At 35.8% G+C, this 14,832-nt stretch overlaps 1 protein-coding gene across 3 annotated transcripts in view; it reads left to right on the top strand.

Moving 5' to 3' along the window:
* Galnt13 (polypeptide N-acetylgalactosaminyltransferase 13) overlaps positions 1-14,832 on the top strand; it is a 500,698-nt gene that overhangs the window by 446,124 nt on the left and 39,742 nt on the right. The window lies entirely within an intron of this gene.

Genomic DNA, 14,832 nt, shown 5'->3' with positions numbered 1-14,832 from the left:
GATATTTAGAATGGTTATTTCTTCCTGTTGGAGAGATCCTTTTACTAGTATGTAGTAACCTTCTTAGTCTCTTCTTACCTTTTTAAATTTGAAGTCAATTTTTTCTGATACTAGGATTGCAACTCCAGCCTGCTTATGGGGGCCATTTGCTTGATAGATTTGTTTCCAGCCTTTCACTTTTAGAAGATGTTTACTTTTGCTGGATAGATGTGTCTCTTGGAGGCAGCAGAAAGATGGATCTTGATTTTTGATCCAACTTATGAGCCTATTTCGTTTGATTGGAGAATTAAGTCTATTAATGTTGACAGTTAGGATTGAGAGATTATCGTTTGTTCCTTTCATTATCACTATCTTGTTTTAAGCTGTGTCTTCCCATTTCTTGATCTAGTATTTACTAATTAGGGTTCATTTCTCTGTCTGTGTTGGGATCTTGATTATTTTCCCTGCATAGCACATCTTTAAGGATTTTGTGTAAAGCTGGTTTGGTGGAGATATATTGTTTCATTTTTTCCTTATTGTGGAAGACTTTTATTTGACCTTTGGCTATGAAGGAGAGTTTGGCTGGGTACAGAATTCTTGGTTGGTAGTTATTTTTATTTAGAGTTTGGTATACTTCATTCCAGGCTCTCCTTGCTTTCATGGTCTCTGCTGTGAAGTCTGGGGTGATTCTGATTGCTTTTCCTTTATATGTGATTGTTTTCTTTGCCCTAACAGCTTTGAGTATTTTTCCTTGCACTGTGCTGAAACTGTTTTGATCACAATGTGTCAGTGGGATGTCCTATTCTGGTCTGCTCGATTTGGGGTTCTAAATGCTTCTTGTATCTGTATAGGCCTTTCATTCTGGATGTTTGGGAAGTTCTCAGCTAATATTCTGTTAAATAGGTTGCCTATCCCATTAACCTCTTTCTCCAAGTTTTCCTCAATACCTATTATCCTTAAATTGGGCTTCCTGATAGTGTCTTGAATCTCCTGTAGTGATCTGTTTTGTTGCTTGGACTGGATTTGTATTGATTTTTTTCTTTCTCCATAGAATCTAAGGAATCTTCAGCTCCTGAGATTCGATCCTCTGCTTCAGTTAGTCGGGACTGTAGGCTAGCTACTTGATTTCCAATCACTTTTCCTTCTGACTGGTCTTTCCTGATGATTTCCATGTCATTTCTTAGGTCCTGTATTGACTTCTTTACTTCATTAACTTCATTAATTTGGTTTTGAGTGTTGTCTCTCAAATCTTTAAGCTGGGTAGCTATCTTTTCATTTCACTCTTGAAGCTCATTTATCTTTCTATTTGTGGATGCCATGAAATTCTCCATTAATTTTTGCTTTGCCTCCTCACACTCTAACATAATTGACTGAAGAGATTCAAACTTTTCATTTATCATGTTTTTAATAGACTTTGTAGAGCATTTTGGGGGTTTTCTTCTATGTTTTTGATTGACTGCTCTGCATCCTGCTTGTTTTGAGTGGGGGATAAGACTTCATTGTTTGCTATCTTTCTTGTGTTTCTTCTGCCCATTTGAATTGGGAATGCCAGCCTATCAGCATCTGTGAGCACTGTTTAAGACCCAAAGCAGCCCTTACCAAGCACTGTTGTTTAAATCTTACAATTTCACAATTATATACAGATACCCTGTATACCTGTCTATAAAATTAGATTTGGTGTTCCTAAAGAATACAATTTCAATATAACATCCAATCCTGGGCCCTGTATTCAGTAGTTACTTATTTACTGTTACAACCCTATAAGCAATTCTTGTTTTTATATTAAGTTCTTTTAGGACTGGCTTTCTCTATGAACCCCTTTGATTCACTCGTATTAAGCTGGGATACCCTCTATCCAATAACCAGGAGTCAATGTAACCTTGAGGTCCAAGCAGTAAGTCAGGAGGGTAAGTTGGAAGTAGTAAAGAGAATAGAGTAAAATGTATTGGGGGGGGCGTGATTTTGTTTAGTTTCAGTGACGTGGAAATGTGGAGAAGAGTAGAATCAGTAGAAAGAACAAGGTTAAAATGACAGACACTGGAGAGTTAGCAGAAAAGAGTGGAGGTGTTATTCATAGGAATGTAATTTTTAAAGGAAGAGGACGCAACGAGAGAAATAAAGTAAAAATACTGGAAGACAGATACACAAAACAGAGAAAAATAATTTAAAATGGATGAAAAAGTCAATAAAAAGGAAAATAACAGAAAAGGAACAACCCAAACAAATAAACAAACACAAAAAAAACTTGATAAAACAAACCGGTAAAAACGGAAAACAAACAAACAAATAAAAAACAAACAAACAAAAAAACAACAAATGTTCAGATGTGAAAAAATTAAAAAGAAAATTTTAAAAAATAGTTTTAAAAAAATGTTTGAAAAGAAAAAGAAGAGAAAAAAGTAAAGGAGTCCTCCTTCTTTGCATGGTTTCTCCCCAGTCTCTGGTATCCCTGCAATGGGCTGCAGTCTATTTTCCTGATTGGCTGGTTTGACTTGATTTCAGTTGGCAAGGGGTGGATCTGTTCTGACCCTTCTCCCCTGTTGGTGCAATCGTGGGTCTCTGAGGTTCTCACAGCTTGCAGGCAGGCCTTGGGCATCCTCTGTCGATGGGGACGTGAGCAGTCTCAGGAACTGTGGCTCCTCTGTCTGCTGTGGGGCCGCTGCCTTTGATGCCTGGACTTGACTAGGCTGTGAACTCAGCACGGCGGGGTGCCTTTGGCCTGTTTTGCTTTGCTGAGAGTTGCTTGCCTGAGGGAGGCGGCCTCCTTGGCATAGGTGGGTATGGAATGCCGCTCCATTTTGGGCTGGGAATCAGCTTCCTCTGTGACGGGCCCATTTAGCTGTCCCAGGAACTGTTTGTTCCTCCCTCTGCTGTTTCCGTGCCCCCGGTAGCTGCTCGCAGCTTTTGATTTAAGTTTAGTAATTCCAGCGGGCAGGGTGGAGCACCTCTGGCTAAGCCCTGGAGTCGCCTCCCGCCAGGGCAGGGGGTGTTCTTCTGGGCGGAGCTAGTTCTCACTGATTCCGCCCCTCCTGCCCTTTTCAAAGATGGCTTTTTTGACCTCGCTTTCCCCAGGCCCGTTTCAGTTCCATTCTGGTCTGACCCTATGCCAGTGGCAAAGATGGCGCTTTGCTCTGGCGGTGGGGACAGGGATGCCTTCCAGAAGCTGGTCTGTGGGCTCGAGTGAGAATAACTTTTGTGGGGTAGTCACGCTGTCTCTGCGATGTCAGGTCGTCCGTTCTCAGCTGCCGTCTGGAGTATTTCTCGCTTTAGCTGCGTGGAGTGCGGGGGTGCTGTGCTGGGCGCTGCGCCAGTGCCGGCACTGGCGTGGCGGCGGGATGCCGCCCGGAGCACAAATCTGTGTTTTCAGACCAGCAAATTCGATTTTTCCTTCCTGTTCAGAATCCCTGTACTGTTAGAACTTACTTTGGCTGTCTTTCTAGGAGTAACAGTTTCTATGGGGTGAGAAAACTACGATATCGGAGGGAGCTCCGCAAGCGCTCTGCTTCTCCTCCACCATCTTCTGCAAAGTCCCTTAAGAGTTTTGTAATAGATGTAGTTTAAATGAATTTTCAATTTTTTTCAAGGATCATAAAGACTTCATCATAGAAAATTGCCAAGTGAGTGGAAAGCTAAGATAGAGCAAACAATATTTTCTTGCTTATCAACAGTTCTAAAATTTTTATCAAGTGTGAGCTTATTCTCCTACAAATTTTAATAAACACTAGGAGCTTTTGTTTATATGGGTTATAACTATTAATATATTTACCCTCCTGAAAATTAAATAAAGAATTTAAAGCCTTATATTTGTTTTAAATAATGTAACAGTAGCCATAAAAAACAGTACAAAAAATGTATCCAATGCCTAATGTATGAAACTGTAACCTCTTTGTAATCCAGTTTGATAATAAAAACTCAAAAAACATTCCAAAAAAATATATAACATACCTAATATTCCTTTCAAAAATGAATATACATTACAAAACAAAATACAATAACAAAAGTAATAGCATCCATTACATATTTGTGAATTTCATTCATTTCTGGCTTAACAGGAGGTAGTTGGGTTCTCAAACCTGCTTCAGTATTGATCGTCATGCAATATGCCACCATGTTGAAAACTGCCCATATAAGAAAATGTGTGAAAACTGTTGTATCCTAGTCATTATGAAAGTGGCTAGGACTCCATTGATCTGTACCACTTTTCCAAGTAATTTATTTAGAAATACCTATGGCTATAGTTATGTCATCATTGTAACTATACAAACAGATAACACATATTGAAGTACTCAAAATAAGTACTGTCATTCTTGTATGAATTATGCACTTCTTGACTTTATGCACAAATATCTACTTGCTCATTACCTGTGCCAATGTCTTTGCAAGAAGTCTTTTGATTTATGTATATTGATCTGAGTAAGGTAGTGAAAAGATGTATGTGTATTAATAATAATATGTCATTTTTTGGATGGCCAATTTAGGCAAGTCACTGAACTGTCCTGTTGTCTGGCTTGGTTTTGCATCTATGGCATGCTGTTCAGCTGTTTCCAATATGTTACATCCTCATGTTACCACTAATATTACAGTGATTTATATTCCATGCATAAAAAGCCCGAGAGTATTTTAGTAAACTTGAACAATCTGATGTTAAGTACTAAAATCCCTTTAAGATATCCAATAAAATGTCTACTACTATCATCTCTTTCATGTGCAGTTTAGTTTTTCACAACCATACTGTAGCCTCAGAAGAAAGGCATGCTTCTATTGTTGTTTTTTAACTTTTTTCTTTATTGTCAACATGTGGTACAGAGGGGGATACACATTCATATGTAAGGCAGTGAGTACATTTCTTGTTCAACTTGTTACCTCCTTCCTCATTTCCCCCCCTCCTCTGACCCCTTTCCCCCTGCCCCCCCCCCCCCCGTGCCTCAAGAATTGTGCAGTTGATTTGCACCAAGTGGTTTTGTAAGTATTGCTTTTGGAATGGTTTGTCTTTTATCCTTTGTCTCTCAATTTTGATATTCTCTTTCCCTTCCCCAGTTCTAATACCAGTATAAACAGTATCCAAGGTATTTGAATGAGATATAGTGGTAGTGGGGGTACAACCACAGGAAGGGAATACAAGAGAAAAGTAAACTAAACAAAACAATAAAACAGACAAGAAAAAAAAATAGAAAATACAAAAGGTACAGTTTCACATGTCATGTTGATAATAATTCCAACAGTGGTATAACTCTTGTTTCTGTAATGTGGAGTTCATAGTTAAAATATGGAACCAACCCAGATGCCCATCAGTAGACAAATGAATCAGGAAAATGTGGTACATATACACAATGGAATTTTATGCCTCTATCAGAAAGAATGACATTGTCAATACGTAAGGAAATGGAAGGACTTGGAAAAAATTATACTAAGTGAAGTGAGCCAGACCCAAAGAAACATGGACTCTATGGTCTCCCTCATAGGGAATAATTAGCACAGGTTTAGGCTAGTCACCGCAGAGGATCACAAGAGCCCAATAGCTATATTATGAACACATAAGATGATGCTAAGTGAAATGAACTCCATGTTATGGAAACGACTGTTATACCACTGTTGTAATTACTTTCAACATGCCATGTGAAACCATAGCTTCTATTGTTGATGATCCTCTTGTATCCCCTTCCTGTGGTTGTACCTACACTATCGCTGTATCTTTTCTGAGTACATTGGAAACCACATGTACTGGTATTAGAACTAGGAAAGTGAAAGGGAATACTAAAATTGAGAAACATAGGATAAAAAGACAAACGACGACAAAGGCAATATTTGCAAAACTGTTTGGTGTAAATCAACTGAACAACTCATAGGGGTAGAGGGAAAGGGAGAGGGGGCAGGGGAGAATGAGGGAGGTAACAACAGTACAAGAAATGTATCCAGGGCTGGGGATATAGCCTAGTGGCAAGAGTGCCTGCCTCGGATACACGAGGCCCTAGGTTCGATTCCCCAGCACCACATATAGAGAAAACGGCCAGAAGCGGCGCTGTGGCTCAAGTGGCAGAGTGCTAGCCTTGAGCGGGAAGAAGCCAGGGACAGTGCTCAGGCCCTGAGTCCAAGGCCCAGGACTGGCCAAAAAAAAAAAAAAAAAGAAATGTATCCAATGCCTAACGTATGAAACTGTAACCTCTCTGTGCAACAGTTTGACAATAAAAAAAATACCAGATACCCAGTTGCTATGCTTTGCTGTAATACACAGAGGAAACCTAACTGACTACCTTAAAAAGTAAAAATATATTATAGCCAAATTCTTCTCCACAACACACTGATTTGGAATTCGCTATCATGATGGATCAGGGGAATATACTTTATAAAATGCTTACTGAAAAAAATTAAATTGAGAGATTCCATTTTTCAGGATATTGGAAATAAGTGCAAGATAGGTAGCAATGTGTATTGGAAAAATCCCAGAGCCTAGGCTCAAGCAAGGTAGACTTCCAAATGTAGCTCAGTGTCTAATCTGAATGGTACTTGAAGACTTCTCAGTACCTAGATCTGCAGAATGAAAGTATAATACAAGGTTATAGTGATGACTCAAATCAGATCACCCAACACAGTGATGAGCAACACAACACAACACAAGTAGTTATAGTGTAATAATTATTATACTTGACAGCATTTATTAAAGCCTTAGTATACTAAAATTGTCTTATATGCTTCATATGAATTATATTATTTTAGAATGACAACTCCTACAAACCTGAGTAAATTCCATTAAAAAAACAAAACTACTCTGAGCCTGGGTTTTTTATATTATTCCACAAATAGTCAAGAGGCTGACATGTAGAAAGTTTATTTGCCTGGTTTATGTATTACAAAGTTTGTTAACTATTGGAAGTTAGGACTCAAATTCCTGCTGGTTCAACAGTAAAATTCAGTTTTAGTTATAATTGGAAGGAGGAGCTTGCTTATTTTATTGTATTTTGTTCATTCAAATGTTTTTATTAAACAAGAGCTTGAGCTGGATCCTAAGCTATTTGCAGAGGACATAAGGCAAATGAAAACAACCCTTTACTGTTAAGCTGCTCTACTAAAATGGGGAGAAGTAGCAAGAAATGAACAAACAGGCGAAGAAACATGGTAGAAATTAATGATGGCCTATACCAGCTAAATTACATGCTAAGAACTGTTGTTATAAGAACAAGTAAAATCTTCAAACTCATGAGATATATTTTGTCTTTCTTGGGGCAGTGACATAGTGTAGTTTTTCACTTTAAAACCAAGCTTTAGGCTGGGGATATAGCCTAGTGGCAAGAGTGCCTGCCTCGGATACAGGAGGCCCTAGGTTCGATTCCCCAGCACCACATACACAGAAAACGGCCAGAAGCGGCGCTGTGGCTCAAGTGGCAGAGTGCTAGCCTTGAGCGGGAAGAAGCCAGGGACAGTGCTCAGGCCCTGAGTCCAAGGCCCAGGACTGGCCAAAAAAAAACCAAAAAAAAAACAAGCTTTAAAGAAATGCAACCCAGCATGTGTCTTTGGAAACGCAAGGGCAAATTCACCAAGCACTAATTTTCAGTTCAAATTTGTGTTGTCAGGTATACATAATTTAAGATTGACATACTGATATCAAGTTAGCATTTAACTGTTAAAGGAAAATAGACATTTGTTTAAGCATTTTTTGTCTCTTGCTGTCATTACCCTATTGGAAGAAATGTCAAAACTACTTTTCTGTATTCACGAGGTCATTTTCTCTTCTAATTGACTCACAAAATTATATCAACTGACCAAGCTACTTGTCATCTAAACAACAATTATTCGTAGCATATTCATATGTACTCCTTAATTTACTGTGAAGTGGCCTAGTGGCAAGAGCGCTTGCCTCGTATACTTGAAGCCCTGGGTTCGATTCCCAAACACCACATATACAGAAAATGGCCAGAAGTGGCGCTGTGACTCAAGTGGCAGAGTGCTAGCCTTGAGCAAAGAGAAGCCAGGGACAGTGCTCAGGCCCTGAGTCCAAGGCCCAGGACTGGCAAAAAAAAAAAAAAAAGAAATTGTTAGGTTCTAAACATTTGTATTGATCCTTAAATTTTTTTTTTAAAGAAAAGTTCTAGATATTTAATGTCATGTATTGGTAAGTAGAAATATTCATCTTTCATCTCTCATAACTTTCTCTGTTGTAGTGGAGTTTGTAGAGGCAGTTAGCCTATTCAACTTCTTCATTATATATTGATAAAATAACTGTCAGTAAATTTAGTGATTATTGTATGTAAAATCTTGTTTGTTTATATCTTCCTCAGATAATTGAAATATTTACTTGCCCCAGCTCATGAGTTACAAGCAATTAACAACGGGATGTTAAGAGCTGTGCAATTGCTTTGAACTAAAAGTTTTAAGTAACTTAATGAAGCATGTGGCATTTAGACTCAGTAAGCAGATCATAATAGAATACGGAGGTTAGGCTCTTTCCAGCATTAAATTCTCCTTTAAGTAGTCCTTTGGCTTATGCAGATTTAACATGCCAGGTTCTGATATTGTGAATATAAAACACAATTCAAATACAAGATCGAAAATGACATTGTAAAATGGAATATCTTAGTCCAGGTTTTATTTTGACTATGACTGAGTAGGTTTCTGAAAAATTATCATGCTGCTACTTGAAACAAAGTAATATCAGAGGGCAAGGGAAGGAGAAGAATATTGTTGGAGCCATGTGACTTAATTATTGGTGCTTACAGTTTTCATTTGCATGATTCCTTCCGGAAGATGCTTTAACATTTATCTACGCATTTGGTATTGTGTACTTGACCTCAGCATTTCCTTTTCCACTTAACATCATATAACCATAGCAACTAGTTAATGTCTTTGTGCATATAGTATTGCATTTCTTAAATAATTTAGAGGAATGAGTTTAAATAACTAAAAATAACTATCTAGTCTATAAAGCTGCTATGCTGTAGGGAGTAAGGGTAAAATCAGTCAGGGACAAGAGCCAAAGTTAAAATGCTTAAAGGCTCCCATCCTCTGTGGTAATCAGATTTATTTATAGGTTAACAGTGTTTCTGACCCTTTAATAGGCTAACCAGTATGAAAACCTCATTTTACACACAAATCTACTCATTCTCTCTGCAGATGATTTTATGTCTAAGTGTCTGGGGATGCAGCAGCTTATTTTAATCCCAGGATAACTGTGTATACACATCTATAGGCAAAACAGGACATTTTTCATCAGTTGTTAATCTTGAAGAATACTGAGTGGATAACTTAACTGTGAAAACTGAGCTACCTTATTACCTGAAAACATGTTTTATTTCTTGCTTTTGAATTGATTCTAGTTTAGAGCTGAAATATGGATTGACACTAATAACTATGACAAAATACATAGCAGGGAGTTTTTTTTGTTGTTACTGAATTCTCTAAGAAATAATGTTATCTACTTAGATCAATGATAGTGTTCACTTTTCTCTGTTCTTTATTTTTTATGAAAGAAGTTTAAAATTTCTGTAGCAAAAACTTTAAAATTCTACAATGATTAATCTTTGGCTTTCTGAATTCTTGTCTGATTGGATATGTTAAATATGCTTCTTCTGGTTTATTCAAATTTCTAATCAGATTACAGTCTTAAATGAATATCTACTAGAGCAATCATATTATGGAAAATGAATTTGCAACTGTAAAATTTCTTACAATAGTACTAATTTCCTTCCTTATGTGTAAAATGAAACTCAATAGAGTGGATTGATCTATGTTAAATAATAACAAGTTTTATAGTGTACAGTTTAAGCATACACACCTTAAGGTTTTCTTTTAATTTAAGTTTATTTTAAAGGTGATGTACAGAGGGGTTACAGTTACATATGTATGGTAGTGAGTACATTTCTTGTTATTTAAGTTTATGTGGTCTTGTCTTTAAATGTATTTGAAGGGGCTGGGAATATGGCCTAGTGGCAAGAGTGCTCGCCTCATATACATGAGGCCCTGGGTTTGATTACTCAGCACCACATATACAGAAAATGGCCAGAAGTGACACTGTGGCTCAAGTGGCAGAGTGCTAGCCTTGAGCAAAAAAGAAGCCAGGGACAGTGCTGAGGCCCTGAGTTCAAGGCCTAGGACTGGCCAAAAAAAAAAGTATTTGAAATGACTTCTTGAAAGTTAGAGATTGGTAATGGATGGGAACTAAACAACTTTCTTTTAGAATTAGAGATCCCTCTGATATTTGCTTTTATGATCCAGCAGAGAGAGCAAAAAATAGTATAGGAATGATTTTTAAAACCTCACTAATGATGATGCTACTGAGAAAAAGAAAAATATGGAAAATGCTTTTTTGATTTTCAACATCAAATCATAATAGAAAAAATGTTTTCCTGTAATTGGAATTATCTCCAACAAATAATAGATTTTATGTAAACAAAGAAATTTCACAACTAATTTAAGTTGAAACTATCTTGGCATTATGCTCTACATTTAAAGCTCAAGAAGACATAGACGACAAGTTACAAGAATATACTATCTAAACTGCTTATCCTCATCTATCACTATTCTCCCATTTATATGTTAAGCTTAAGCTGACTTCTTGCATGATGCCTCCTTTGCATCGGTTCATTCTAAACAGACATGTCTTCTTACATGTCCAGTGACTGCAGAATCACACAACATGACTAGTTATAAAATGTCAAAACTAGTGCAGGCTTTTTCTCATCAAATATAGTCCATTTTGGAATTATAGGAAAATGTTCTCTGTAGTGAAACATTGTTGAATTCCCTTGAATTCCCCATTCAAAAGAAAGAACAGTACTAAAGCAACAAATAATAATAAAAAAGAGTTAACAACTTTGACAATAAAATAATATGTATGTCAGGAATTCACAAAATGAAAAAAACTAACATCTAAAAGGTCTGAATACCCTGCAAACTAGGAATTCTCAAAACTCACTAATCAAAAGATCTTCTCAGAAAATAAACACAAATGAGGGGGGATGGGGACAAATAGGGCAAAGTAAGTCAAGGTTTCAGAGCAAAATCTGATGTCAATGGAGCCAAGAGATCTCAAAAATATGTATTTATCATGAAATTATAGAAAAGGCAATTATAGACACAGAAAGTTAGGAACAGTCCGCTGATTTGACTTCTTACTTATATGATAAGGAAAATTGGTGTTATGTGAAAGAAATAATGAAAATAATAATACAAAAATTAATTATGTCATACTGCAGATAATAGCAAAATATCTCTGTGAATAATGTTAACACACTAAAACTTTCCATTGACAAAATAGATGAAAATTTTATTTAATTATTCAACAGAAATGGAAACAAATGCCCTAGATTTTAGAATATAGAAATAACAATGTAAGTCAAATTCAGACAATATAAGAATATAAAAATAAAATATAAAACTTTACAATAAAAATTATAGACTCAAACTAATAATGATCTTTTTCTTTTTCCTTTTTTTGTCAAGGGGCTTGAACTTGGGGCCTGGACACTGTCCCCAAGGCTTTTTATTTAATTCAAGGTTAGCATTCTACTGCTTTGAGCCACCACGCTTCCAGTTTTCTGGTGTTTAATTGGAGAAAATAATCTCACAGATTTTTCTGCCAGGGCTGGCTTTAGGCAGCGATGCGCCAATCTCAGCCTCCTGCATAGCTAGGATTACAGGCAAGAACCACTGTTACTGGGCAATAATAAACATTTAAAGGACAAATAGTACAAATAGAGCATAAGAATTTTACAAGTGAAAAGGAATTTATTTTTTAAATAAAGAAGATATTTAAAATTGAACTTATTTTCTAAATAGGAAAATCAAAATAATGAAGCAAATTCATCATTTATAACTCTAGTTCAGGAAAACTTTCTGAAAATAAAATTGAAAGTACGTTATGATATGAAATATTACTTCTTGAAATGAGTAATGTATAATAAAAATATCAAGTTATATTTTGGTAAATCCTAATGTCTAAGGGAATGTACTTTTTGCCTGATTTATATGACAATAATCCCTCTGCTTTTAGCATTTTCAAAACAACAACAACAACAAACAAACAAAAGAACATAATTCGATTCTAAGGAAAAGCTAGCTTACTTTTGAAAATAAGAAAGGCACAAATCCCGGATTATATCACCAGACTTGTCAAAAGTGATACTTTATACTGGAAATAAATTAGTAACACTTTATAGATACTCAAAGGAAAATATTGTCAATAATGGCTACTGATCTGCCGAACTGATTTTCAATCTGAAAGGATAGAGATAGGTGTCAACACAACAGAACTCATTGGTAATGTTAATCATTTGCTAACTTACAAGGCCCAAATGTTGGACATTTTTTAGTCTCTTTTCCCTGCTAAGTCTTGTCACCTGAAAAGCTTATAGCTTTACTTGGGAAAAAAATTCCAAATGTGACCTCTCCTTTCACATTATCATTCTTTTGCTTCAAACAAAAAATGCTCTTTTGCTGGCCGGAATACAGTACACTCTCATTAACTTCTAATCTGTTCTTTACATTCTAGCTGGACTAAGATATGACCATACCATGTTAATACTCCAAAACTTGTGACTTTTTATATTTCCTAGCTTTGCATATCCCCCCAACTGCCTCCTCCCCCTTTTCTCTGCTTTCTAGACATTTTGTTAGCCTATCATTTCCGTTTTCTCCAACTACAGAGCCCTTTCAGTTGGTCTCCAGCCGGGAATGCTTTTCAATATACGGAAATATGTCTGCTCTGTCATTTACATGTCTTTCCAAGTGTTGAGCTCCTAAGGAGGTCTTATTCTGGTTCCTTTTTCAAAATGGTACCAATTACTTTTTGCTCTACTTTTCCTGCATTTTTAGGACTTCTTGATTGTCTGGTATTACTACAGATTTATTTATGGCACTTATTTCCTTCTAAAACATGAATTCCAACATGAGAAGACAAGTTCTATGTATTTAAGCCCAAATACTGCTGAGCATAAACTATACATTTTCTCAATAATGTTTCTCCTTGATAGAGTTAATGAAATCATACGTGTTACAGAGTGAAACAATACTAAAATATGTACATTATACAAAGCGGAAAAATAATAGATGGTTATTGAAGGCAACATATTTGATCAGCCTTCTTAAATTCTTATTTTGTCACAAATAGGATACTGTGCACCTGAGCAATGTTCCTTTAAAATACTACTCTCAGATTAATATTGCTGCCATCAATATAGTTTGAGATTTCTGTTTTTTAGCAAATATACAAAATCTTACAAACAACTCAACATATATCAATATCTATACAAGTACCACTTATAAAAAATGTTCCTCTCATAAAGTTAAAAAGAAGTTAAGATGTAGATTTTAAAATTATTCAGCTCAGTGCTATGTAATCTGGCCCAAAAAGATACAGCATACATTGATATATAAACCACATAATTTTTGAATATTACCTTCCCAAATATTGTCCTGAAAATTTTGGTTCTAATATGTTTCCCCCAAATCTACATCAGACTTAGTATAGATTTGAGCACTACACTACCCATCTGTGTTTTGCTTTTGAAGACCTAAATACTTTTCCTGAAAATACTTATGGTGTGTCTTGTCTTTTCTAATTGGTTGCTGCTCAGATTTCTAAATGACAAAAATATAACTGTGTTCTAAATTCTAGCCCTCTAAAATAGGTCTTGACCACGCTGTGCAGGTACTTATACCTTTTACCAAGTGTGAACTCTGACCTCCAGTTTACTCATGTCATCACTGATGGCTCAAAGGAAATCATACCATTTTGCCCATTGCTAGAAACCAGTACTTGTCCATTAGGTTCTGTACCATAGGAAAAATGAATGTATGAACCTATCCATCCTCTTATACAACCTTGTTCATTATTTAAAAAAAAGCATAGATAGCTAGAGATAGACAAATAATTTTACTGAATGAACTTTAGAATATGCATGACCTATATGATGAAGAGAACAAATTTCAGAAACAAAGTGAATAAATTAAAATATTTTCTTGGGACTGAGAATAGAGAAGAAGATACAAAACATTCCATTTAATAGGATATCTGCTCTTCCTCCTCCTCGTCATTCCCCTTTCCTCTTCTGTCTCCTCCTCTCCCTCTTCTCCTGCTCCTATTCTCGATATAATAATGTTGGCATTTTCAGTTACATACATGGTTTTTAATACTATATTTGGCTTAAATATGTATTAAATTTATGATAATTATGAGACTAACAGTATGTTATTGTAAACCAATAACCTCATGTCTGCAGTTTGGCAATTTCATCTTGCTTTGAGGAAATTGTAATGTGCAATTCCATTTAGTTTTAAGACAGCTTTTTGTAGGGTCAAGCACTTCAATTAAGTTTAGTATTGAGAGTGAAAGAAGATGCCTGAATATGCCTTAGTCACAGAAATAAACAAAGTAATTCATCTTTGTTAATATGCAAAATGGAACATGTAATAATGAAGCAATATAAAAAAGTAGAAATTTGAGTATTATATCTGGTTGGTTTTATTTTATGGAGCATTGTAGAATAAGAGTTCAAGAATATGCTGTGGGTATTTCAGTGGATTTTTAAAACTGCCTTAAGGTTTAGAGGGTTTTGAGAAGAATTCATTGCTTATAGCATATGAACATTTTCTTCTTCACTAATACTATATTGTGAAGAAGGAAATCTCTCACTTCTAATTCCAAAGCTGTTGCTGGTCAAGTTTACAATAGCAATTTAGAAACATACCTAGGACTAGGACCAGACAAATAGGAAAACATAACATTTAAAGAAACATGTTCTCAGGAAATTTTCATTAACAAACCTGTAGTTTTTAGTTAACCACCATAATTTAGTAAAATCAGAAAGATTTCATGACCTAAATAGCTAATTGGCTTATATTTTTCCTTCCTTTTTTGATATA

This window comes from Perognathus longimembris, chromosome 4 (genome assembly GCF_023159225.1).
Source record: "Perognathus longimembris pacificus isolate PPM17 chromosome 4, ASM2315922v1, whole genome shotgun sequence".
In the NCBI taxonomy this organism is placed as follows: Eukaryota; Metazoa; Chordata; class Mammalia; order Rodentia; family Heteromyidae; genus Perognathus; species Perognathus longimembris.
Note: the sequence above shows the minus strand (reverse complement) of the source record. Positions and strands in the feature narration are given on the sequence as shown.